At 48.5% G+C, this 24,427-nt stretch overlaps 1 protein-coding gene across 6 annotated transcripts in view; it reads left to right on the top strand.

Annotated features, from left to right (window-relative positions):
• INPP4A (inositol polyphosphate-4-phosphatase type I A) overlaps nucleotides 1–24,427 on the top strand; it is a 156,226-nt gene that overhangs the window by 22,234 nt on the left and 109,565 nt on the right. Inside the window, exons 1-2 of one of the 6 annotated variants that reach the window (XM_049857269.1) lie at nucleotides 3,529–23,107; nucleotides 23,935–24,235. The exons of 3 other annotated variants lie outside the window; for them this stretch is intronic. The gene's annotated coding sequence lies outside the window, so the exon portion shown is untranslated. Of the gene's footprint in view, nucleotides 1–3,528; nucleotides 24,236–24,427 lie in introns of those variants that run through there. 2 more of the 6 variants (XM_049857268.1, XM_049857277.1) reach the window with 2 other exon arrangements.

Raw genomic sequence — 24,427 nt, 5'->3', positions numbered from 1 at the left:
GCAACCATCTGCAGGCCCTCTAAGCTCTTGTGTTTGTACTCATTCTTCTCCAATTTTCTGTCAGGGCTGAGCTCCCTCGGTGGCAACCTTGGGGCCCGATCTAGCAGATCCCCACTACCGGGGTGGGAGGGGACAACCACTGTGTATGGAATGAGCCATAGCCAGAGGAACAGCAGTCTGGGTGCTCATTGGCCACTTGCACCGCACACAGGAGACCCAGTGGGACTATACCTGCCAGCCCTGTGCTCCCCCATGGAGGTCTCATCACTCAGCGCTCTCCTGCTGCGTCCCACACAGGCTCGCAAACACTTGAAGACACCTGTAACTCTGGGGGCAAGTTATCATGTCCTGCTCACTGGTATATCCCTAGGACCAGCACAGCAACAGCCACATCCCTTGTGCCTGAAAAATGTCTGTGACACGAGGGAATGAGAACACACAGCATGCTTCCATGATCCATGGCTACTCATCTCCCTGTCCTGAAGATGAGGACTCTCACGAGAACTCCTCTGCCTCCATAATGTTGCGCTGTGCGGTAGGAACGCTTCTTCATTTCACATCCACTCCACTTGTGATAAACTACCATGAACATTTCACAAACTTAGAAGCTGAAGAAGAACCCATCCAGTATGACTTGAAAGTGTTTAAAATGTCCTTGCCCAAGGAGTCCCTTCCATCACTGATGCAAAGCACCATGGCTGGAGCTCCCAACATGCTGTGAGGGCAACATGGCACACCAGAAGCACCCTCAACCAGACAGTCATGTCTAGAAGGCTACAAAAATTTGCAAACGCTGCCTTTCTGGTTCTGGCGTCCAGAGAGGCCCACCTCCCCCGCCCCATCTGCCACCACACCTGCCACTTGTCTCAGTGATGGACCAGGCAAAGATAAGCACTTTGGAGCCCACTGTTTTTAGAGCTAGGATCAAAGGCACCTTATGTAGGAATGCTCTGGAGTTAGTTGAAAAGGTCCATGTGTTTCTGGAAGGTAATATTTTAAAGAAGTCTATCTTAAAGATAATAATACCTAGCCATTAACTGCCCTCCACCCCCCGAGGAAAAGGTTACAGGCCAGGTCAAAATTGAAAGAAATGGGGAAGAGCTTCCAAACATCTTGTGACCCAGTGGTCTACTTCCAGCTAGAGCAATACTCAATCCAGCCAGAAGCCCAGGTACCAGACCTCAGAGCACCCTCCTTCAAGGATTTCACCACTGTTGTCAGGTGCCTTCGAGTCAGTTCCAACTCAGAGTGACCCTATGTACAGCAGAAAGAAACACTGCCAGGTCCTGTGCCATACTTACAGTCATTGCTATGCTTGAGCTCATTGCTGAAGCCACTGTCAATCCATCTCATTGAGGGTCTTCCTCTTTTTCACTGACCCTCTACCTTACCACCCATGATGTCCTTCTCCAGGGTCTGATCCCTCTTGATAACATGTCCAAAGTACGTGAAATGTACTCACTTCCAAGGAGCACTCTGGCTGTATTTCTTCCAAAACAAACTTGTTCATTCTTCTGGCAGTCCATGGTACAGTCAGTAGTCTTTGCCAACACCGTAATTCAAAGGCATCAGTTCTTCTCCTGTCTTCCTAATTCATTGTTCAGCTTTTGCATGCATATGAGGTGATTGAAAACACCATGACTTGGGTCAGGAGCACCTCAGTCCTCAAAGTGACATTTCTGTATGGAACTAGGGCAGAAGAAATTAAAAAAGGGGGGGCTTTAGAAGAGAGGGGGCCTGTTTGCATGAAAAGAAGCTAAAAGGGAGTTTAGCTACACAGTCTTGCTTGTTCAGCCTGGCCCTTCTTCCGTGTTGGCCCTGGCAGGGCCAAGTCCTAAGGTAGGAACCCAGGCCACCCCCCCCCCGCCCCCGGCTTTGCAGCAGCAGCGTCTATGACTGAGGGAAGTGCTTGTGGCTATAATTATTAAAGATAAGATGACCATGATCACAGCTCATTACACCTGGGATCAGGAGGGTCTACTCCAGACAACGTCAGGAAAGGTTGCTCTGGGAAGTCTTTGAGTTCACTGTACTGGGCGTTTAAGACAAATGCCTGTGGCAGAGTTGTATTTATATAGGACAAGCTAAGAGCCTTCGGGCAGTCTTGGGAGCTCTCCTTTTGGGGCTGAATCAAGCAAGACAGATTCATAAAGGAGCTTTTAAAATTGTAAGCAGCATAGACATCTTGCTGTTACAGCGTAAGGCTATAGCTCTTCCCACGACTGCCGAGAATTATTTGGTGGTTTGCGGAGGATGGGAGGAACTGTCCTTCGTGGTTTGACAGTTTTTGAGTTCCTGCTGTGCCAGGCACAGTGCTGACTGCTTCACACTCACTTCCCATTTCATCCCCTGATTAGTCTCCAAGGCTGCCGTGACAAATTACCACAAACAGGGTGGCACAACAGGGATTTATTCTCAGCAGTTCTGGAAGTCGAGTCTGAGATAAGTGTAACTGGGCCCAAATCAAGGTGTCGACAGGGTCAGTGAAATGGAGGAAGACCCTCAACCAGATGGATTGACACGGTGGCTGCACCACTGGGCTCAAACATAGTTTGTGAGGATGACACAGGACCAGTGTTTTATATTGTACATAGGGTCACTCTGAGTCGGAATCAACTTGATGGCACCTAACGCCACCACCACTCTCTCCAGAGGCTCCAGGGGAGAATCCGTTCCTTGTCTTTTTCAGCTGCTGGTGGCCACCAGCATTCCTTGGCTCATGGCCCGCTCCTTCATCTTTAAAACCAGCTCTGTAGCATCTTTGTGACTCTGCTTCTGTTACATGTGCTTCTTCTCTTCTATGTGAAACCCCCCCGCCCGCCTCTTATAATGACCGAAAAAAAAGCACAAACCCACTGCCGTTGAGTTGATTCCGACTCATAGCGACCCTATAGGACAGAGTAGAACTGCCCGATAGAGTTTCCAAGGAGCGCCTGGAGGATTCGAACCGCCGACCTCTTAGTTACCAGCCATAGCACTTAACCACTACGCCACTTACAATGACAGTTAAGGATAATTCAAGATAATCTCCCCATCTCAAGACTCTTAACTTAAAGTCAACAACAGGAAAAGTAAGGAAAAAAGAATAAATACATGGAAACTAAATAATAAACCCTACTAAAAAGAAGTATTGGGTCATAGAAGAAATCAAAACTGAAATAAAAAAAATTCCTGGAATCAAAGGAAAATGGAAACACAGCAGAACCTTTGGTACCCAGCAAAAGCAGTACTTAGATGGAAAAGTTCTGCATGGTCACACCTCCAGGATGCACCACCTCATACAATACCCAATAAAAACAGGAATTGGCGACACGTGCCTTTTTCTTCAGTTTCAAACAGTTATTCAGGTCCCCAGCCGCTGGCAGCACATACTGTCACTGGGAAAGCAGCTTCCCTATAAACCAGAGAGGCGGAAAATGTAGATGGGTGCTATATGTCCCCTGGTTAAGAAAGGTATATAAGGTAACATTCACAGGATCCAGGGCTGGGAACATCTTTGGCGGTGGGCGGCGGGGGGGGGGGCATTATTCAGTCTCCCACATCTTCACTGTAGTCCTATGATGGTACTGTCCTACATATGTTGGGCATGATGAGGAAGCCAAGGCTTGGAAGGGCCAAGTGACCATTGGGTGGCTGTGGTTCTGTGTACTCCTGGGCCTTGGGGTAGGAGCTATGTTGTGATGTTGCTGGACATTTCACTCACTAAACAGATAATTCTTGCCATTTTCCTGTGTCATTGCATTCGTTTTGAAAGAATGGAGCCTTGGGGTCAGGTACTGTGGCTGTGCCTTGCTGAGGACATGTTTGTTGAACGAGTGAATCCCAGTTTTACCATGGCTGGGTGACCTTGGCAGCCCCCTTCTCCCCATCTTTACATTGTTGATAGAACAACCTGGGGGCCTGTGATGGAAATTAAATGGGATCATGTGAGTGAAGTGGCCCAGGGAAGGTCTGTGTGCTGAGTCCTCATTCAGTGTGAGTCCCTGGGGCTTTTGAAAAAGGTGGATTCCTGCTCCTGACCCCACTCCTCAGATCAGTTAAAGTAACCTCTGGGGGTGGGACTGGCTTTGGCATTTGTTATCTTATCCATTAGGTGATTCTCATGTGTGGCCAAGGTGGAGAGCCACTGGGCCCTAAGGGGTTCCAGACTTGGGCTTCTGAACTGAACCAACCTGTTTTAAATCCCCACATAACCAAAAACACAAAACCCATTGGCCTTTGGATTGATTCTGACTCTAAAGGAGCCTGTGTGGCACAGTGGTTAAGTGCTCAGCTGCTAACCAAAAGCTTGGCAGTTCGAACCCACCAGCTGCTCCGCTGGGAAAAGATCTGCTTCCGTAATGATTACAGCTTAGGAAACCCTATGGGGCAGTTCTCCTCGGTCCTATAGGGTCACTGAGTGGGAATTGACTGCACACAGTAAAAACAACATAGCTATATTCAGCCAGTCACTGAAATGCTGAGCCTTAGTTGCCTTCCGTCCCTCAGAGGCTGTGAAGACTAAGTGAAGGAATGTACCCAGGTATAGTGCACTTGCTGGGCACCAAGGCAGCTCTCTGTGGCGATAGCAGCTTAGTTACTACTGACATGAAAGGGCCGCTGGCGTATGACCTCGCCGGTGCCTCTCCATTCACAGTATCACCTGGCAGAACCACAGTCGTGGTTATAGCTGCTTCTCAATGCAGGGGCACAACCCCGGAGAAGAACATACGACCACACCGATGCGTCCCTTTAAACTCCTAACCACAGAGCTTGAGAGTGCTGCTGGGATCGTTCGGTAGTCAGACTTCCTTTCCCAGGGAGTTCACCTGCCCACTGTCCTAGACCAGGGGCCGGCCAACTTTTTCCATAAACGGCTAAATATTCTAGGCTTTGCGGGCTACACAGTCTCTGTTGTAACTACTCTTCTACTGTAGGTAACAGTGGCTGTGGACACTGTGAGTAAATGGGCGTGGCCACGTTCCAATACATCTTTATAAAAACGAACTGTGAGCAAGACCTGGCTCTTGGGCCAGAGTTTGCTGACCCTTGCTGTTATTTCACACTTTCTCCTCAAACCTCTAACACCTGTCTTCACCCCTGCGCAGCCCTCTTTGCTGCCGGCCTTGCTTCCTTTTGACTGAGAAAACAAGCAATCTGGAGAGAATTTCTGTAGCCTCCACCAGCATCTGTAGAGTGTACCCTGCCTCCCTCCCGGTACCAGAGAGTGGCCCGTGTCTCTTGGACCAGCCTCTTGGGTGCTCCATCCCATCCCCTTCCCAGTGACCAGCATAGGTGGCCTGTCACCATGATTTGTCCCTCTTCATCCTTGAAACGGTCATGGCCTGGCTTCCAGGATCCCTCGCTCATTTCCCTCCTGTCTCATTTGATGCTTCTTCATAGTTCCTTTGTTGGTTTCTCCCTCGCTCCCTGCCACCTTACGTCCAGGTCCCAGGGCCCCGTGCTCGGGCTTCTGCTTTGGTCTGCTCTGCTTCGTTGGTGATGTTAGCCATTTGCACGCTTTGCTTACAACTCCTAAATCTGTTTCTCTTGCCAAACTTCTCCCCTGAATTCCAGACCTTTATACTCAACTGCTTACTTGGCAGTAGAGATGTCAAGCTTAACGTCTCTAAAGTCAAACTCGTGCTTGTATGACAGATTTGGCCCTGCTTTCCCACATCAGCAGATGACAGCACTTTTCCTTTTGTTGTTTAGACGTTAAAGCCTTGAGATCATCCTTGACAACTCTTTCGCCACCTACATCCACTTTGCCAGGAGCTCCTGTTGGCTCTGTCTTCAGAATATGTACAGACCAATACACTTTTCAGGGAGCCCTGGTGGCGTAGTGGTTAAAGCACTTGGCTGCTAACCTAAAGGTTGGTGATTCGAACCCCCCAGACGCTCTGTGGGAGAAAGATAGGGCAGTCTGCTTCCATAAAGATTACAGCCTAAGAAACCCTACAGGGCAGCTCTCTTCTGTCCCGTAGCGTCGCTATGAGTCGGAATTGACTCCACGGCAGTGGTTATACACTTTCATTGCTTTGCACCTTCTTCACCTTTTGCCTTGTTCACTGCGTTGTCTTCTGAGCACCTAGTCTCACCATTGACGCCCAGGCCCCTGGTCAGTCTGTTTCCAGTGCAGCAGCCAGTGTGAGCTTTTCAAAGCATAAATCTGACCAGGTCACTCCTCTGCCCGAAACCTTCTGGAGGCTTCTTGTACTTGCAAAGCAGAGGCCACAAAGCCCTGCCTTTCACGCCCTCCCGTGCTCTGACCTGGCTAACACTGAACTCGGCGTGTGCCCAGGCTGGTCCTTCTGCCTGGCATCTCCTCCCTCACGTGCCCACGTGGCTTATTCAGTCTCCTAGCTCTTTGGGTCTTTGTCCAAATGTCACCTTCTTAGGCCCATCCTGGCACCTCTGTTTAAGATCGCAAGCCTTGCACGCCAGCCTGGCTTTCTCCGTCTCTCTTCCTCTGCTTAATTGTTTTTCCCAGAAAACTTTTCACTTTCCAACATACTGTATAATTACTATCCTATTGTTTATTATCTCTTCCCCACCACAGGAACGTGAAGTCTGTGGGGGTACCCCACCTTAGTTCACTGCTTATTCCTAGCCCCTAAAAGTGCCTAGCTCAAAGGAGGCACTCAGTAAACATGAATTGAATGAATGAACGTCAGATACCTGCTAGCACCCTCTTGAGCCCCCCTACCGTGTATGGAAGAGTTCACTATGCCACCAAAAAAAAAAACAAACCTGTTGCCATCAAGTTGATTCCGACTCATAGCAACCCTATAGGACAGAGTAGAACTGCCCCACAGGGTTGTTTCTAAGGCAGTAAATCTTTACGGAAGCAGACAGCCACATCCTTCTCCCATGGAATGGCTGCTGGTTTCGAACCACTGACCTTATGGTTAGCAGCTGAGCGTTTTAACCGTTGGTCGGTTTGAACTGCCGACCTTTTGGTTAGCAGCTGAGCATTTTAACCTCTGCACTACCAGGGCTCCTCATTTTTGTATCGATAGTATCTAACATCATCTTGTTAGTGCTTAAAGATCAATCTGCTGCCCTGTGGGTTTTGGTCTCCATGTGCAGCAGGTGAAGTGTGCAGCAGGTGAAGGCTGCCCCAGTGCCCTCAGGGTGCACGGTGAGGCTGGACAGCCACCTAAGAAGGTAGGCTTTTTTTCTAAAGCAGAATTAATCTGCAAAAGGCTGTCCTCCGAAAAAGTTCAAGTTGGATATTTGTTTTGTTTTGTTGTTGTTGTGTTTGTTTTTGGTTTTGCTTTGTAACTTGGAAATACCCAAGGGATCTAGTTTTCACCTGTGCTCTGCAGAGCCCTGCGGCGCTATGAGCCCTGGCTAAGACTGTTCACTCCACAGACATCATGCTGTGGCCAGAGTGAGTCAGTGACCAGCAGGGTCTCCTGGCTGGTGAGTGACAGACAAGACTCGAGCCAGGCTCCTGACCCCAGGTCTGGCCCCTACGTGTATACTGTGATGTCCTTGGAGGCTGTAGACCTGTCTTGGCCATGGTGCCATCACCCCGAGGTTTTCCAGCCTCTTTTGCGCGTTACTGTCAGCGTTAGCCTAGTAAGCTACAAAAACAAATCAGCCTCGTTATTGTGTAGCCATACCTTGTTGTTTCAAACACTTTTATATCGTTTATAAAAATCACTTCCAAATTATTTTTTCCTAGGTACCAAACCCATCTGGGGGGCTGGGGACACAAAATTTATGTCTTCTGTCATTTAATCAGTGGATCAGCATTGTGTGCAGTCTTGGTTAAAGATGGAGATGACCTAGTCCCTTCCCTTGAGGAGCTCAGGGGAGATGGGGGTTTACAGTATGTCAAGGGCTTTTCTTTATGACAGTAGAAAAGGCTGTGCCACAGAGAGCAGGTGGTGTGGATTTCTGCCTGGACGTGGGGGAAGCTTTGCCGGGGACTTGCTGTTCAGCTTGGTCGTAAAGCATGGGTAGGGATCGTCCAGCCAACGAGAACAGGAATGGCATTCCAGGCGTAGGGGGCACCTGAGCAAGGGCGTGGAGAGTGCGTGTTTGAGATGCCTTCAGGAAGCAGCAAGTGACCCTGAGTAAGCAGAGGAAGGTAGACGGGTCAGGAGGTGTGCTGGGTGAAGGCCTTGGACAGCGTCCTATTGGTGCTGACACAGCCTTAGAAGGGATTTCAGCCAGAGAATTAGCCTGTCAGGTTTACATTTTTTTACATAAAACTGAAAACAAACTCCTTGCTGTCAAGTGGATTCAGACTCAGAGAGAGCCTGTAGGACAGAGTAGAACTACCCATAGGGTTTCCAAGGCTGTAAATCTTTACAGAAGCAGACTGCCCCATCTTTCTCCCACAGAGTGGCTAACGGGTTCAAACTGCCAACCTCTCAGCAGCTAAGCGCTTTAACCATTGAGCCATCAGGACATAGAGCCCCCTAAGACCCTATGGTTGGTGTTCAAAGTACCAAAGTCATCTCTCTTTCCCAGTTCTTTAAACTCAGCTCTTGACCAACCATGATAACATGAGATAGGAGAGCAAGGATAGCCTCAAGATGGAACAAAATCATGGGTAATACTATGGATTGAATTGGGTTCCCCCAAAACATAGGTTGAATTCCTAACCCCTGTACCTGTGAAGGTGACCCTGTTTGGAAATAAAGGTTTTCTTTTGTTATTTTAATGAGGTCATGCTAGAGTACCCATGCCAAAAAACCAAACCTGTCGTCTTCGCCTTCGAGTTAGTTCTGACTCATAGCAATTCTGTAGGACAGAGTGGAATTGCCCCGTAGGGTTTCCAAGGAATGGTAGGTGGATTTGAACTGCCGACCTTTTGGGTAGCAGCCGAGCTCCTAACCACTGTCCCACCAGGGCTTCAGGTTGCTAGAGTACAGTGGGTCCTAACCCAGATCCTTAGGAGTGGTGTCTTACAAAAGGGAGTCAGGCATGAAGAGAGACACATGCAGGCGGAAGAGACCACGTGAGGCACCATCTATGAGCCAAGGAACATCCAGGCTACTGCCAGGGAGGGACCCTCCCTGGAGCCAGCGTCCTGATTTGCATCTAGTCCCCAAAAAGTTGAGACAATAATTTTCCGTTCTTTAAAGCCCCCCGTTTGCTGTATGTTTGTTATGGCAGCAATAGGAAGCTAGGGCAGGTGACAGAAAAGGAGACCAGGTATAAATCTGGTTAAAACTACACGTGAAATTCAGCAGCACATTTAACTTTTACAAATCTATTGTTTTTACACTTTAAGTGTCGCAGACAGGGCAGGAGTTGAGCTCAGCAGCCTGCTCCCTTCTCTCCTCTTCCTCACCTGGGGTTGGGGACTCGAGAAGGGGGCAGTACTACCTGTGGTGAGGAAGGACAGGACTCTGCTGGCGTCTCTACGTGTCACCCTTGGTTCCTAGTGATTCCAGATATCAGTGTATCATGTTATAGTGGTTCTCATTTCTCTTACAAATGCGCTACCTTCTCGTTGCTTACCAGGGTTCGTCCCTGAAATGTTCAGTCCGCCCACAGGTGACCACCCACAGGTGACCACCCACAGGTAATCAAGATTTGATGACAGGAGTTTGCTAAAACCAATTCTGAATAGCTTTGTCGTATTGAGCCTTCATACTTCAGACTCACAGCTACCCTATAGGACAGAGTAGAACTGCCCTATAGGGTTTCCAAGGCTGTAATCTTTATAAAAGCAGACTGCCACATGGTTCTCCTGCAGGGTGGCTGGTAGGTTCGAGCCACCAACATTTGGTTAGCCACCAAGCGCTTAACCACTGTACTACCAAGGGCTCCTTAACCACAGGTACAGGGGTTAGGATATACAGCACATATTTTGCAGGGTGGACATAGTTCAACCCATAACAGTGGTAGAGCCAGGATTCCAGCACAGAGAGTCTGGCTTCAGAATTCGTGCTCCTAACTTGAAGGCCACGCCGCTGCCCGCTGTCCACCACCCTGGCTCCCTGAGCTGCCGGCCCCAGGCACACTCTGCCCTTTCTCCTGAGCAGGTGTGGTGACCGCATTCTGGTCTTCTTGATTGGGGCAACCATGCCCCCACCAGCTCCCCAGGTCTTAGCAAGTGACCCTTCCAGGCCCTGTCTCCAGATCTTAGTGCCAGCTTTACCATAGCCTTTCTCTGTTTGAATCCAGTGTTCCCGGAGCCACAGCCCAACAACAGAGAATTACCTGAAGCCTTGATTTCAGGGTCATTGTGGCTGGTGATCCCCTTTTTCCCTGCCCCATATTTCCAGAAAGTGACCCTGTTGGTTCTGTGGGAACTGTTTTCTCTTTGTAAGAGAGTAAGACTGTGGTTGTCACAGCTGCTCGGTTAGTGACTGTCCCGTTCAGCCCCTAGTTTAGCAGGGTCTGGCGAGCAGAGGCGTTCTCAGGCCACCCACTCCTCTGCGCCCTTCATTGAGGAGTGTATGTTCTGCCCAGCTGACCACACTTAGGAAAAGGAGGAGAGCCCGAGGTTCCGCTCACTGGCCTGGCCCTCGCCATAGGAGGAGAGGAGTGTGGCGCGAATCTCAAGTGTGGAGAAGAGAAACTGACTGAAGAGGGTCTGGAGCAGCCATTTTGGCCTCAGTCTCCTGGTCTTTAAAATGAGGCTGGAACCGGAGGTGAGTTAAATACTGTCTGCAATCCCTGCAAACCCTCACCTTCTGTTATCAAGCTGTCCTGATCTTCCAAACTCTGGATCCGTTTTGTGGCCCCATTTTGGAGCTGCATTTGATCTCCCTAAAATGAGAGGTGCTATTTTGGACACTGCTGTCTGTGAGAGAGATGTGTGTTTAAAACTAAAATAGAGTGTGCTTTTCAATCTGAGGGTGTTTCCTTTTTCTCTTTCACCCACACTGTGTTTAAAGCGTGGTGTCCTCCCACCTAGGCAACAGCCTCAGGGAGGCGCTGACCAGCAAGCTGCTCTGGGTAAGGGCCACTTCATGGCGTCAGAGCCAAGAGGACTCCTGCTTGCTCAGTTTCGTTTGTAGGCAACTTGTCTGCTGATTCGAGGACCGGGTCATTTGCCTGAGAGCCCCGGGGGTGCCAGAGTGTAAAAGGCTGAACCTTCCTTACTGTCTAGCTGAGGGGCTCTCCTCCGGGCCCACATGTGGAGGCCATAGGAAGCCAGACCCCAGAAATCGGAGTTAACTGACTTAACTGTTGACAGCAACTCTGTACCCAGCCTTGGTGGTCCTTTGGCCTCTTTGATGGTTGCCAACATATTATGAAGAGGGTACCTTTTTTTTCCACCTGCCTGAGTAGGGAAGGGGTGAGGTAGATGAAACCCACTGCTGTCAAGTGGGTTCCTACTCATAGTGATGCTATAGGACCGAGTAGAACTGCCTCACAGGGTTTCCAGGGAGCAGCTGGTGTGTTCGAACTGCTGACGTTTTGGTTAGCAGCTGTAGCTTTTAACTGGATGGGGCTAAGAAGGGTGCTGCTGTCTGTGCTCTACCTTCTGGTCTGCACCTGTTGAGCTGACTCTGTGTTCAGTTCCGGCGTCCCTGAGCGGGAATGTAGCCCACACGTCGTTCTGTTGAGGGTTTTCAGTGGCTGATTTTTCAGAAGTAGATCGCCTGACATTTCTTCTGAGGCGCCTCTGGGTGGACTTGAACCTCCATTCTTTTGGTTAGCAGCCGAATGAGTGCATTAACTGTTAGCACCACTCCAGGTCTAGTTGATAGCACCTCTGATTCTAGGACCATGGGGAGGGGACTGCGGTCACCACTCTGGCTGGTGGCAGTACTGGGGGGGGACAGAATCTGAGGTGTGTGCTGGTGTGAGAGGTCCCAAGGTTACCCCAGCGGATTGCATTGAGCAAGGTGTTTTAATCGCCAGGAGCCCTGGGTGTTTTGCTATGCCAATCCCATGTCAGTTTAGCCTGTGGCGGCCCCAGAGGTAGGTGGTAGCCTGGTTGGTGGCATCTCCACGCGGGGATCGCTAGTTTGAACCAGCTTGTCCCAGCCACCAGGAGCCAGTGTTGTAAACCTGCTGTTTGTCAACCGGAAGCATGGTTTGCATCACAGCCTGCCCAGGTTTCTGTGACGCAGGCAGTACGGTTGAATGGCTGCAAACCACTTGGACAGACCGTGTTGTGGGGATGTGGTCCTTAGTTGATTGTCTGCCTGACACAGGGCACATCAATACAGAGACATCTATCTTCTGCCAGCTTCTCTGGAAGGAGTTACAGCTGCAAACTGACTTTGGGTGCAAAGGAAGACAACAAATGTGTTGCCCTCTCCTCTCCCTGTAGGGCAGTTAGCCTCTTGTAGAGAGTCTTGAGCTTAGCCCAGGCTCTGTGAATTCCTGGTTGACTGACTTGCATTGAGCTGCTTCCCAAGTCAGAGTCTGGAGTCCTTAGTGCCCTACCACAGGTATCCCCCTACATGGGTCTCCCTGCCAGGGTGCTTGTGTCACCTCTCCCTCAGGCTGTACCTGGTTCTAACTCCACCTCTAACCCCAGGACACCAGTGTCTGTCTTCCTAGAAAGCCTCTCCAGGGATGCTTGTGTCCTCACAAAGCCTTCAAAACTGCCTGCCAAACGGCTCGGCCGGGCTGGGAGCTGCCTCCAGGGAGTCCTGCCTCAGGCTGGCTTCTTCCAGCCAGGAGCTGCGGGCTCATCATTCAGCCAGCCCTCCTGCCTCTGCCCACCTGCTGCTCCACCAGCTGTGGAGGTATAGCTGCCCCAGGAGCCTGGACAGCAGGCTATGTTCCCTCTGGCCGCTGCCGGGTAGCTCACAGGGCCTGCTCTCTGCTGGAGCATAAAGCCTTTTTCTTACATTTCTGCAGGGCACGTGGTGGAGCCCCTCGGAGGATTCTTGGTTCTCTCGGTGTCCTGGGCAGATGGGGAACTCACCCCTGAGAGCTTGGCTCGTTGGCATTTGCCACGTGCTGGGCATTGCACATGGTCCTTGGGTGTTCCAAACACTTGCACTCGACTGCTAACCTAAAGATTGGTGGTTCAGATGCACTCAGTGGTGCTGTGTAAGAAAGACCTGGCAATCTCCTTCCATAAAGATCACAGCCAAGGAAAGCCTGTGGATCAGTTCCGCTCTCTAACACCTGGGGTCTCCGTGAGCCGGAATCAACTCAGCAGCAGTGGGTTTGGTTTGGGCATTATTTCAGGTATTTTTCAAGGATCAGTTTATTAATCACCAACTACTTCAGGCAACACTTCACGTGAAAGGGGGTAGACTATACAGTGAACACCCACCCAGCCTGAGACATTTTCATCACCCATGAGAGTGAAACTACGTCTCCACCACCGCCCGCTCCCTGCCTGAGGTTCCTGCTGCTTGAATTTGCTTTTATTGTTTCCATCCATGTAAATTTTGTATTTTGAGATCCGTCTTCACAGATTTTGTTCTAGGCGGTGGGGAGCAAGCGCAACGTGTTCCTTTTCAGTTTCAGTCTTGTGAGGCTTGTGGTCAGAAAGCTCTATTTCTTGAAAGCAGGTTCTTGGCTGCACATCTATCCACAGCGGCCCAGGGATGACATGTGGGTTCCTGATGGGTGGCGAGTGCTCTCTCCCAGGCTCCTGCTCCTGTCCGCCCTGCAGCACTGGTGCATGTGGGGTGCTGGGGCTGGCGTGGGGCCCGCCCCTGCCACAGTTCAGATGACCTCCGCTGTGGCGTTTGCTTCCTTTGGACAAGTCCCCTCTGCCCCCGAGGGTCCCTGCAGTGTCTGCTTTGAACACCTGATCTTTGTATCGCTCGTGTGTCCTGTCCTAAGCATAACATCCCCCGTGGGCTCCCTGTCTTCTTCCTGTCCAGGGGCTGTCCCACTTTCCTGTCACCGCTCCGCTCCCTTGGACAGGGAGACACGGCTGTGTGGAGGGCCATGGTCCCGTGATGGGCCAAACGCACGGACCGTGCTTTGTGTTTACTCCTGAGAGGTCTTCTCCTCCTCTCCTCTCTGCCTTTCCCTTCTTGAAAGATGGTCTTACACCCCCATCCCAGCCCCGCCCCCATGCCCACTTTGCCAACACTGTTTCCTCTGTATCTTAACTGAAGCATGGCTGGCTGTGCCGGGAAAGCCAGAGGCCTCGAAACAGTAGGGTCTTCTCTGTGCACATCCTGCATCTTTCTGGGGGTGGGCTTGGCCATCCCTTCCTCATTCACCCAGGGCTGTGCCATCCTTTCTACCTCCTGTGACTGCCCTCTGTGGCTCCAGGTGACCCTGGTCTTCAGGGAGGACTGGCCATCTATCTCTGAGTTCCTGTTATCTCCTGGCGACTCCTGTGTCTGTGGGGATGAGTCTGGCCTTGTGGTCATTCTTGAGACCCCACCCCAAGTTGTCTACCCCTGGCTCCCAGGCTCTGAACTCCCACCCCCTCCTCCTGTGTAGCTGGTTCTTGGCTGGCCCTCTCCCTGTCTGTGAGCCCCACTGGGGGCTCGGGTGCCAGGCCCTGCGGGTACCGGGAGGATCAGGCCCAGCCCTGCCCTCAGAGCCCAGATTCTGGGGCGTGGCAATTTGGTGTGACTGGGTGATGGGGGAGGTGTGTGCAGAGCACTGTAAGAAGTTGGGGGGTGGGTAGGACTTGAGGTATTTGAGGCCGGCTCTGGAAGCCGATCTCCAGGGAAGCAGAGGAATTAGCCGCAGGAGCGAGGTGGGAAGGTGTAGCAGAGACCTATAACTGGGCATGGAGGTGCTAGACAACCTAGTGTGGGTGTGTCTTTCCAGGTGTATTTCTGCATGCATTTCGTGAAAAGTTTAGAAAAAATATGAACAGTAGGAGAAAAGAAAAGTGTGGTCCATATTTTTCCTCTCCTCAAAGGCAACCCGTGTTAACATTTTCATGTTTTCTCCTAATCCTTTGCAGTTTGCGTGTGTGTGCGTCTGTATAGCTACATCGGCAGATCTCAGAATCTTTTCTTTTCACTTGTCAAGTTGTTACAAATTTAGCGACTCCCATTTCAAATGTCTGCGTAGTATTCCGTCATGTGACTGAACCATAACTCACTGTTTCCCTGACAGTCATTTAGGCTGCTCTGAAATCTTAGTTTATGGTGTAAGAGATTTTATAGCATAAGGAATGCTGCAGTGGGCATCCTCACTGAGGTCCTGCCAGAGCAGAGACGTCAGTCTTCCCGTCAGCGGCTTTCCTTTCATTGTGGCTGGCCTCTCGTAGCAAATGGGCCCCAGGCGGTGGCAGAGTAAATGCGGCATCAGCTTTGTGGGACTGCCAGGGTCTAAGTGGCTGTCACCTCATCCCACTAAAAGGTCCAAGTCTTCCTGCTAAGCGAGTGCATCCTGAGCACACGGTGCCATTGTTGTTTTGTAGGCCTTTGGCTGCTTAAGGGCTGAATAAATAACCACCTGTTACCTTCTTTGTAAGACATATTTTAGATTAAATTGTTTTTAAATCCATGTACACGAAGATGTTGATGCAATCTTTAAAATATGATAATGATGCAGCCAGGAAGCAGCATGAAAAATGTTTATAATCTAGGATTCAAGTGAAGAAGCAGGATACTAATTCTTTTGTCCTCACTGATCATAACTGTGCAAAATACGCATAGAAGAAGAACTGGCTTTGGTGAAGGCGTGATCGTATGTGGGGACCTGATGTTCTCCTTCTGAAAACCCAGCCATTGAAAACCCTGTGAAGCACAGTTCCGCTCTGATGCACATGGGGTCGCCAGGAGTCGGAGTCGACTCGGGCGGCAACAGTTGTTGATTTGTTGTTTCCCCCTGTATTTTCCAAATCTGCCATAATGGAACAGTGGTAATAATTTTTCTTTTTAAAATCTCTGTGTTTATTGTCTTTGGAAAACTCTATGGTTAGGTTCTGTTAAAGCACCAGAGGTCAAACTTGGGATGGCTTGGTTCCAAGGCCATTACATGTTGTGGTTGTACCTCTGACCTGTTGGGCCCCTTCTTGCTTGGGGACCACTGTTACGGTAACTTTCTGGTGGTGAGAACCCAGATGCAGGGTTGCTTTACTTTGTTGATTTCAGGGTGTGAGTATTTTCTTAATTTGAAAGTATTTTGATTTTTAAATGAGACCTTTTGGAACTTCTTCCATTCACCATCTCCTGAATGGTTAATCTAGCATCTCATTACTATAAGAGAATACTCATCTCGAAATAAATCTGTAGCTGAGAAAATAGAAATCTGTTGGAAACATCTTGTCTAAAGTACTAAAACATGCTGTTTGATAAGTACCTAAATTAAATATTCCTTTTCTTCCATAAATGTCATTTAAGTTTCATTAAAAGGATTACTGTTGTTTCCAGCCACTCCTCTTCACTGCTTAAAGTCAGTGGATAGAGACTCCTGATGGGGAGGTTAGCTTATTAGAAACAGGACTGTTTCAAAGTTTTGAATCACACTGTTGGTGGGGGATTTGTCACAGTCCCACCCGGTGGGGCTCCGCTCTCTCTAGGGCCCCTGCCCACAATTTTAAGATGCTGCTGGTACCTTCATGGGTGTTCATGTTGACTGATTTATTTTGGGGGCTGGGCTCCTTCACTTGACACATACACTTCCTACCTTTTTTGTATTTTTTTCTGGAGTCTCAATAAATTAGGCTGAGTTTTATAGAAATGCACATACAACGTGGGTACTCTTACATGGTTCTCTTAGAATCAGATTTAATCCCACTGATGCTTTGTGAAGCATCAGAGATGCTGCGAATGTTTTCCAGGGCCCTGAGAGTCTAAGAAGTTTGAAAAACCTTGGCTTCTATTCTCTTGATTTCACGCTCCTTTTGCTTTTTTTCTTGTCCCTCTTCTTTTCTTGGTCTTGGTTGTCTCGTGAAAGATGAAACCCTCTGATTTTCCCTTGTCTTTCTCGTTGCCCCTAAGCACTGGTGCATCTCAACGGCCTAAAAAGGTGTGGAAACCCGGATTTGGGTGAGCCAGAGGAAGAGACCTGGGTCAGCCAGGCCAGAGCTCCTTAGAGTTGCACAGAGGTGGTACGGTTTGGGGTAGGGAAAACAGGTCCAGATCAAAGAGCTTGTAGATTATGGGGCTGGTTTTCTGTAGATGGTTTACATCAGAAGGAGCCTAGGGTTAGAAGTAAATTCTTAGAAGGCTAGTTGCCTAAAGGGCAAGACGGAAGACTCTGCAGAGTCCAAGTGCTTCTCACACATCTGGTTGCTCTACTTCTGATGGCCACAGCCCAGAGGGAGCTGATGTGAGAAGAGTCAGTATGCCCTGAGCTGGGGTGCTTGCACCAGTGACCTCAGTCAGTGGCCGGAGGCAGGTAAGGGCGCGCTTGAAAGCACGCACCAGCCCATAAGTGTACATCGATTGGCTCCTGCGGAGACCAGACGTAGCCAAGTCCTGAGAGGAGATGAAGCACGAGTTACCATCTCTGCTCTCACGGAAAGGGAAGCCTGGCTGATTCAAGCTAAGTATTTTTTTTTTTTAATGAATTTTTATTTTTTATTTTTTTTGGCTTTAACAAAGAGAAGTTTATTTGCTCACAGTAACATAGGCTAAAAGTCCAAATTCAGGGTGTCAGCTCCCATGGAAGCCTTTCTGACTGTCGGCTCTGGAGGAAGGTCTTTCTCATCAATCTTCCCCTAGACTAGGAGCTTCTCTGTGCGGGAACCCAGGGTTTAAAGGATGCACTCTGCTCCCAGTGCTTCTTTCTTGCTGGTATGAGGTCCCCAACTCTCTGCTTGCTTCCTTTTCCTTTCCTCTCTTGAGAGAGAAAAGGTGGTGCAGGTCACACCCCTGGGAAACTCCCTTTACACTGGATCAGGGAGGTGACCTGAGTAAGGGTGGTGTTACAATTCCACCCTAAGCCTCTCAACATAAAATTACAATCACAAAATGGAGGACAAGTGCAGAATACTGGGAATCATGGCCTAACCAAATGGATATACACATTTTTGGGGGGACATAATTCAACCCATGACATAGGGGTTTCCTTTTGGGTTGTTGAAAATATTCTAATATTAACTGTGGTCGTGGTTGCGCAACTCTGCAAATATACTAAAAGCTATTGAATTGTACAGTAAATGATTTGTGTGCCATGTGAATTGTATCACAGTAAACCTGAAAAAAAACAAAAACAACTGCTGATCCCTGGACCCTAACTAGGAGACACTGATTTAACTGGCATGGGGTGCAGCCTGGGAACCGGGAGTTCTGAAAACTCGATCGCTGATTCTAAAATGGGTGGCAGAGTTTGAGAACCACAGGTGTACGTATCATCCAAATAGAATAAATAGGAAAACATTCTTTGGAGCCGTATATTCCTATTTTCCTATTATTGTCCATCAGTTTACGGACTCATACCCAAGGGGGGAAAAAGAAGACCAGAAAAGGGCTCACAGTAATTAATCAGATGGGATCATTAGGAAAACTGTGGCTCCTATACAAAAGTTGGCCAGTACATTTGGGAGTTACATGCTGGTTACAGATGGCACTTTGTGAAAAGTCTTTGGCACTCTCTTTGGTTTAAAAGTAATTTTCATTGCCAAGGATTGACTTTGTTTCTACTGTGGGTTTATTTTTGAGTCGAAATAAATTTATCCTAATAGGGTTATTACCGCTCAATTTTCTTGGGTTAAATTTGGATTTTTATTTTTGACTAGTTTTAGATTTATAGAAAAGTTGCAGATAGTAAGAGCTTTTTTGTGTATCCCACATTCAGCTTCCCCTATTGTCTTACATTGCCATAGTACCTTGTGGTACATTAGTCACACTAAGGAACCAATGTTGATACACTGGTATTAATTAAAGTTCATATTTTTTCCAGATTCCCTCAGTTGGTACCTGATGCTCTTTTTCTGTCCCAGAATCCCATCTAGGATCCAGTTTCACATTCCATTTAGTCATCGTGTCTCCCCAGGCTCCTCTGGGTTGTGGGATTTCTCACTTTCTTTGTTTTTTGATGACCTTGAGAGTTTTGAAAAATACGTTCAGGTATTTGTAGAATGCCCTTCAATTTCCATTTGTCTAACGTTTTTCTCATGATTAGATTGGGGTTACGGGTTTTAAGGATGAAGACCACAGAGAGAAATGCCCTTCTCATCACATCCTATCAAGAGTACACACTGTCACCATGACGTACTACTGATGTCGTTATCCTTGACCACTTGGCTGAGGTAGTGTCTGTCAGCTTTCTGCACTGTAAAGTTACTTTTTCCCGTTCCATACTGTTCTCTTTGGAAGGAAATCACCAGGCACAGTCCAGGTGTAAGGGGCAGCAGTTTTCACCTCTTTGAGGAGAAAGGACTCTACATAAATTATTTGGAATTCTTATGTATGGAAGATTTTTCTCTTCTCCCCCACTTATTTATTCAATTATTTATTTATGTCATTATGGAATCGTGAATGTTAATTTTATACTTTGGTTTATGATCCAATATTAGGTTATTTCTTGTGTTGTTCAAAGCCAGAATGTTCCAGCTTTGGCCATTGGGAGCTCTTTCAGTAGTTCCTCTGATGTACCATATCGTGGAGTTTTCTGATTTATTTTCTGAGCACTTCCTTATTTCAGGACTCTGAGATGCTCCAGGCTCATCTTGTGTATTTTCCTGTACCAGCCCTAGAATCAGCCATTTCTCCAAAGAACCCTCCTTCCTTTTACTGGAGAACGGCATTGGAAACCAAGAGCTGGGCACGGAGTGGCTGAAGTTATTTTAGTTTTGATTTCTACGTAATCAACTGAAGAAAGCAAAACATCTAAGTAGCAGTAGCATTAGGAAATAACTGCAAATCCCTGCCTGTTTACCACCTCTGCCCCCTACCCTACTTGGGCTCTGTTGTTGTTGTTAGGGGCCGTCGAGTTGATTCCGACTCATAGTGACTCTGTGTGCAGCAGAATGAAACACTGTCGGGTCCTGTGCCATCCTCACAATGGTTGTTATGCTTGAGCCCATTGTTGCAGCCACGGTGTCAGGACATCTTATCGAGGGTCTTCCTCTTTTTCACTGACCCTGTACTTTGCCAAGCATGATGTACTTCTCCAGGGACAGGTCCCTCCTGATAACATGTCCAAAATAGGGGAGACCAAGTCTTGCCATCCTCACTTCTAAGGAGCATCCTGGCTGTACTTCTTCCAAGAAGATTTGTTCGTTTTTCTGGCTGTTCACGGTTATAGCCAGTATTCCTCACCAATACCGTAATACAAAGGTGTCAATTCTTCAGTCTTCCTTATTCATTGTCTACCTTTCTCATGTGTATGAAGCAATTGAAAATACCATGGCTTGGGTGGGGTACACCTTAGTCCTCAGAGTGACATCTTTGCTTTTTAATTAACACTTTAAAGAGGTCTTTTGCAGCTGATTTGCTCAATTCAGTGGGACATTTGGTTTCTTGACTGCTTCCATGGGTGTTGATTGTGGATCAAGTAAGATGGAACCCTTGACAACTCCAGTCTTTTCTCCGTTGACCATGATGTTGCTCATTGGTCCAGTTGTGAGATTTTTGTTTTCTTTATGTTGAGGTGCAATCCATACTGAAGGCTGTGGTCTTTGATCTTCATCAGTAAGTGCTTCAAGTCTTCTTCACTTTCAGCAAGCAAGGTTGTGTCATCTGCATAGTGTAGGGTATTAATGAGTCTTCCTCCAGTGCTGATGCTGTTTTCTTCTCCATGTAGTCCAGCTTCTAAGATTATTTGTTCAGCACACAAAGTGAATAAGTATGGCGAAAGGGTACAACCCTGACACACACCTTTCCTGATTTTAAGCCACACAATATCCCCTCGTTCTGTTTGAACAGCTGCCTCTTGGTCTATTTACAGGTTCCTCATGAGCACAACTAAGTATTCTGGAATTCCCATTCTTCACAATGTTATCCATAATTTGTTCTGATCCACACAGTCGAATGCCTTTGGGCTCTACAGACACAATTTTGTAGTTACAAACATACTTCAGAATGTACTTCATCCTGAAGTTGTCTCTACAGGGTGATACCTTTATTCACAGAGTCTCACTCTTATTCTGAAATCATGAGCCCTCTTCCTGGCTCGTGGTAGAGACACAGTGAATAAGTCTTGAATGATTGATTCCTGCTCACTGCTCTTTGAGTCCTGAAGTGGACCTTGGTTAAAAGGAATAAGATCTAACCTAAGAGCCTGATGGAAGAAAAGTTTTAAACATGTGATGAGCTATGTAGATAGGAAGCACAACAAGCGTTCCCTGGAAGGAGGGGTTACTTGAGGCTGGGGCTCAGGAAAAGGACTAAGATTGGGTTTGATCTGACTCTGGCAGGATAGTTAGGGTGGAGTAGGGAGTGCTATGGAGATCATAACGTGGAAGCTGTAAGTGAAGAGAAGGACTAGATGGCCAGACAGCTTTCCTAGGGTTGTAGAAGCCAGTACCACAAGTTAAAGACTTTGGACTCTTGTCTGACGTGTCCACATGCCTCTGTGTGTGTGTGTGTGTGTAAATGATGTTGTAGCCTGTTGCCTTAGCCCTATGTGGGGTTTCAGTGGGACTAGAGAAAAGAGGGTGATGGAAGCAGAGAAGTTGCAAAGGAAGAGGGACAGAACTTAGGGACAGAACAGTCTGAGGAGGGGTTGATAAAGAAAAAAGTGACAATATGTCTGAGCTCCCCAAAATGGTGGTACTCTGAAAACAGAGAACTCAGAAGAAGCTAGTTCTGAAGGGAATGTGGTTTCAAGCTTCAGTGGGTGCATGAGGTCCAGGGGAGATGGCTAGTAGACTTGGAAATGTTAGATTGGGCCTCAGTAGTCATTCAGGCTGAGGTAAGAGGGATGTGGTCATCAGCTCCTGGATGGCTTGAGTGGCTTAGATTGGCAAAGTGCCAGAGAGTGGAGGCACACACCGAGAACTAGGCTTAACCTGTCCCTGTATTGCCCACTATGTTGGGAAAGAGAGATACTGCCAGTCATGCCTCAGATGGGGCGCCAGGACACTAAAGTACCACATGGGAGATGTCATTTACACACCGTCTATTGACACCATTGATACCAAGCAGTTTAAGTGCTTTTAACTCAAGATTCTGGATGCAGTGCTAGAACCTTCCTACTGCTAATCTCCTTGAACACTCCCATCCTGAGGGGCAATTTGGCCCTATTCTTGGCATAGCAGTCCCCCTCCCCCCCAGCAAGAAACTGAGCTCAGGAATGCACTTCCCACCTCATGATTGTGGGTGTGTAATTTGCTCCTAGGAAGGAGATGCAGTGGGGTGTCTGTAGTGGTTTGGTCTCAGTTGTTCTTGAATAGTAGGATATTTCATGCAGGGTTCGTGTATCCTCCCCCAGGCCACTGCAAGATTCTGACTGCCTTCTTTGTTCCTCCCACGTAGACTGAGTATCTTCATAGGACCATGTGTCTGTGGACTGAGGTGGACAGGGTGACCGTGTCTACCCAGAGCTCCTTGTAGCTTCTTCAGATGGGGTGGCTGCGACCAGAGTGAGAGTCTGGCAGTGTCAAGAAGTGCCCCAGTTCTGGGTATGTCAGTAGGACTTGTTGATGCGTTAGATAGTGAGTGGGGGTAGGGAGAAAGCAAGGAAGACTCCAAGTTTTTGGCACGAGTCACCTGGAGAATGCTGGTGCCATTTGCTGGGACAGAGAAGGCTGGGGCTGGAGCGGGCTGGAGCAGGCTGGAAACAGAGCAGGGTTGCCACTCCCAAGAATTTGAGAATCTCTGCGTGAAAAGCGGGGTTTTTCTCCTGGTTTCCCTTCTGACCATGCTGCTTATCACACACGAGTCTCTAAAAAGAGCGGAAGAGGAGGTGGCTCAGACACAGCACCTGGCTCTGGGGCAGGGGTCCAGGCGTGCAGATGCAGATGTCCGTGTGAGAGGAGCTGTACATCCCGGATGGTCTCCTCAGTTGGGCCTCACAGAGGTGTCCTGGTCCCTGTGCCCGTGGTGTCACAGTTAACATGGAGGTGGAGCTTGGGGTTTCAGGTGAGGGAGTTTCATGCCTCGCTGGTTGAAATATGAGGTACTTCTGGAGGCATTTGGGATCTGGTTCAGTCCTGACCCCTTTGTCGTCCCCGTGGGGTTGCTCTCTTCCCTGTCTTACTCTGTTCGGAGCAGGCCTGCGCATCAGCTCGCCCTACAACCGCCATCACTCCAGGAATCTAGACCTGCCCTTCCTGTCCCTGTCGGTGGCAGCACCTAGCTGAGGGCTGGACAGATTGTGCCTGCTTCTGGCCAAGTAACAGCTGGAGTTTGGACGTTCGCTCCTTCAGGTACCACGCAGTCCATAGGGATTTTTCTGTTTGTTTTCCAAAATTATTATTTTACGATATGTGGATTCTTTCTGCCTAGAAAACAAAATAAAACTTTCCAAAGAAAAGAAGCATTTTAATATTTGCTTTTAATTTAAAAAGTTACAGTGAAGAAAAATAAAATGAGGTTGCATTTCTTTATGTTGGAGGAAAAAAAAATCGGAACTCAAACTGGGTCAGACAGACATGAGCAGGAACAATAAGTTCCGGCTGTGTCTTACTGCAGCTGAGACCCACAAAACAAATCGTATTTCCAAAAGAGGTGGGCGGGGGAGTTTGTGTACCTCCGGGGGCTTTTCACATTGTGGGTAGTAATGCGGTCAGATGGTGGATTTTTCTAAGTTTGGGGTAACTTTCTGTTTCAGCAGCCACCTCCCTGAAGGTGCTTTGCTCCCTGATCCTGTCGCCCCAACGCACGAGGTCTCTGTGAGGAGTCCCCAGGGACCTGGGGTGCTGGGGCTGGGTGTGGGGGGAGCGGGCAAGTAGAAAATAAACCGAGTGCTCTTGAGCCCCACAGGCCCTCATTCAGTGGGCAGTGTTGTTAGGTGCCGTGGAGTTGATTTTGACTCATAGGCACCCCATGTGACAGAGTAGACCTGCCCCATAGGCTTTTCTAGGCTGTAGTCTTCATGGGAGCAGATCACCAGCCAGGTCTTTCTCACACGGAGCCTCTGGGTGGGTTAAAACCACCAGCCTTTCGGTTAGCAGCCACTTAGTGGTTGCTCAGTCTCTTTAAAACATTTGCAGACACTCATGTACACCCTCACTTGGACCGCTTGGTTTCTAAGCCCCCAACCCCAGCCAGGGAGAAGCAGTACCAGTCAGACGACGGGAACGCTGAGAGCTGATAACTTGATTGCAAGCAAAGAGATCGAAACCTTCCTCGTGAGCAGATGTAGAAACGGGAAAGGAACAGCAAATCAAGTCCACTGGAGACGGAAACCGGCAGCTTGTGCATCCCAGGAGAAGGCACTCCTGTAGGACAGTCAGGTGCCTGAGTCGGCATTCACAGATGAGGGAAATCAGTGGTGATGACGGCAAGCAGCCTGTTCTTCCCCATATCGGGACGGGAAATGGAGCCCCAGGGAAGTAAGTCCTAGGCACACAACTCAGGAACAGGATTGATCTACTCTGTTTTAACTGTGTGGTGTGGTCTCTTGTTCCGAATAGCCCTAAAAAATCTGATACAAGTATAATACATTTTAGAACAATGTTCTTCTAATGTGGATTGCTTTTTATAAATTGTCCTCAAGTCATAGCTCACTGGCCAGAAGCAGATGC

Source organism: Elephas maximus, chromosome 17, assembly GCF_024166365.1.
Source record: "Elephas maximus indicus isolate mEleMax1 chromosome 17, mEleMax1 primary haplotype, whole genome shotgun sequence".
In the NCBI taxonomy this organism is placed as follows: domain Eukaryota; kingdom Metazoa; phylum Chordata; class Mammalia; order Proboscidea; family Elephantidae; genus Elephas; species Elephas maximus.
The sequence above is the reverse complement of the archived record's forward strand: the minus strand, read 5'-3'. Positions and strand labels throughout refer to the sequence as shown.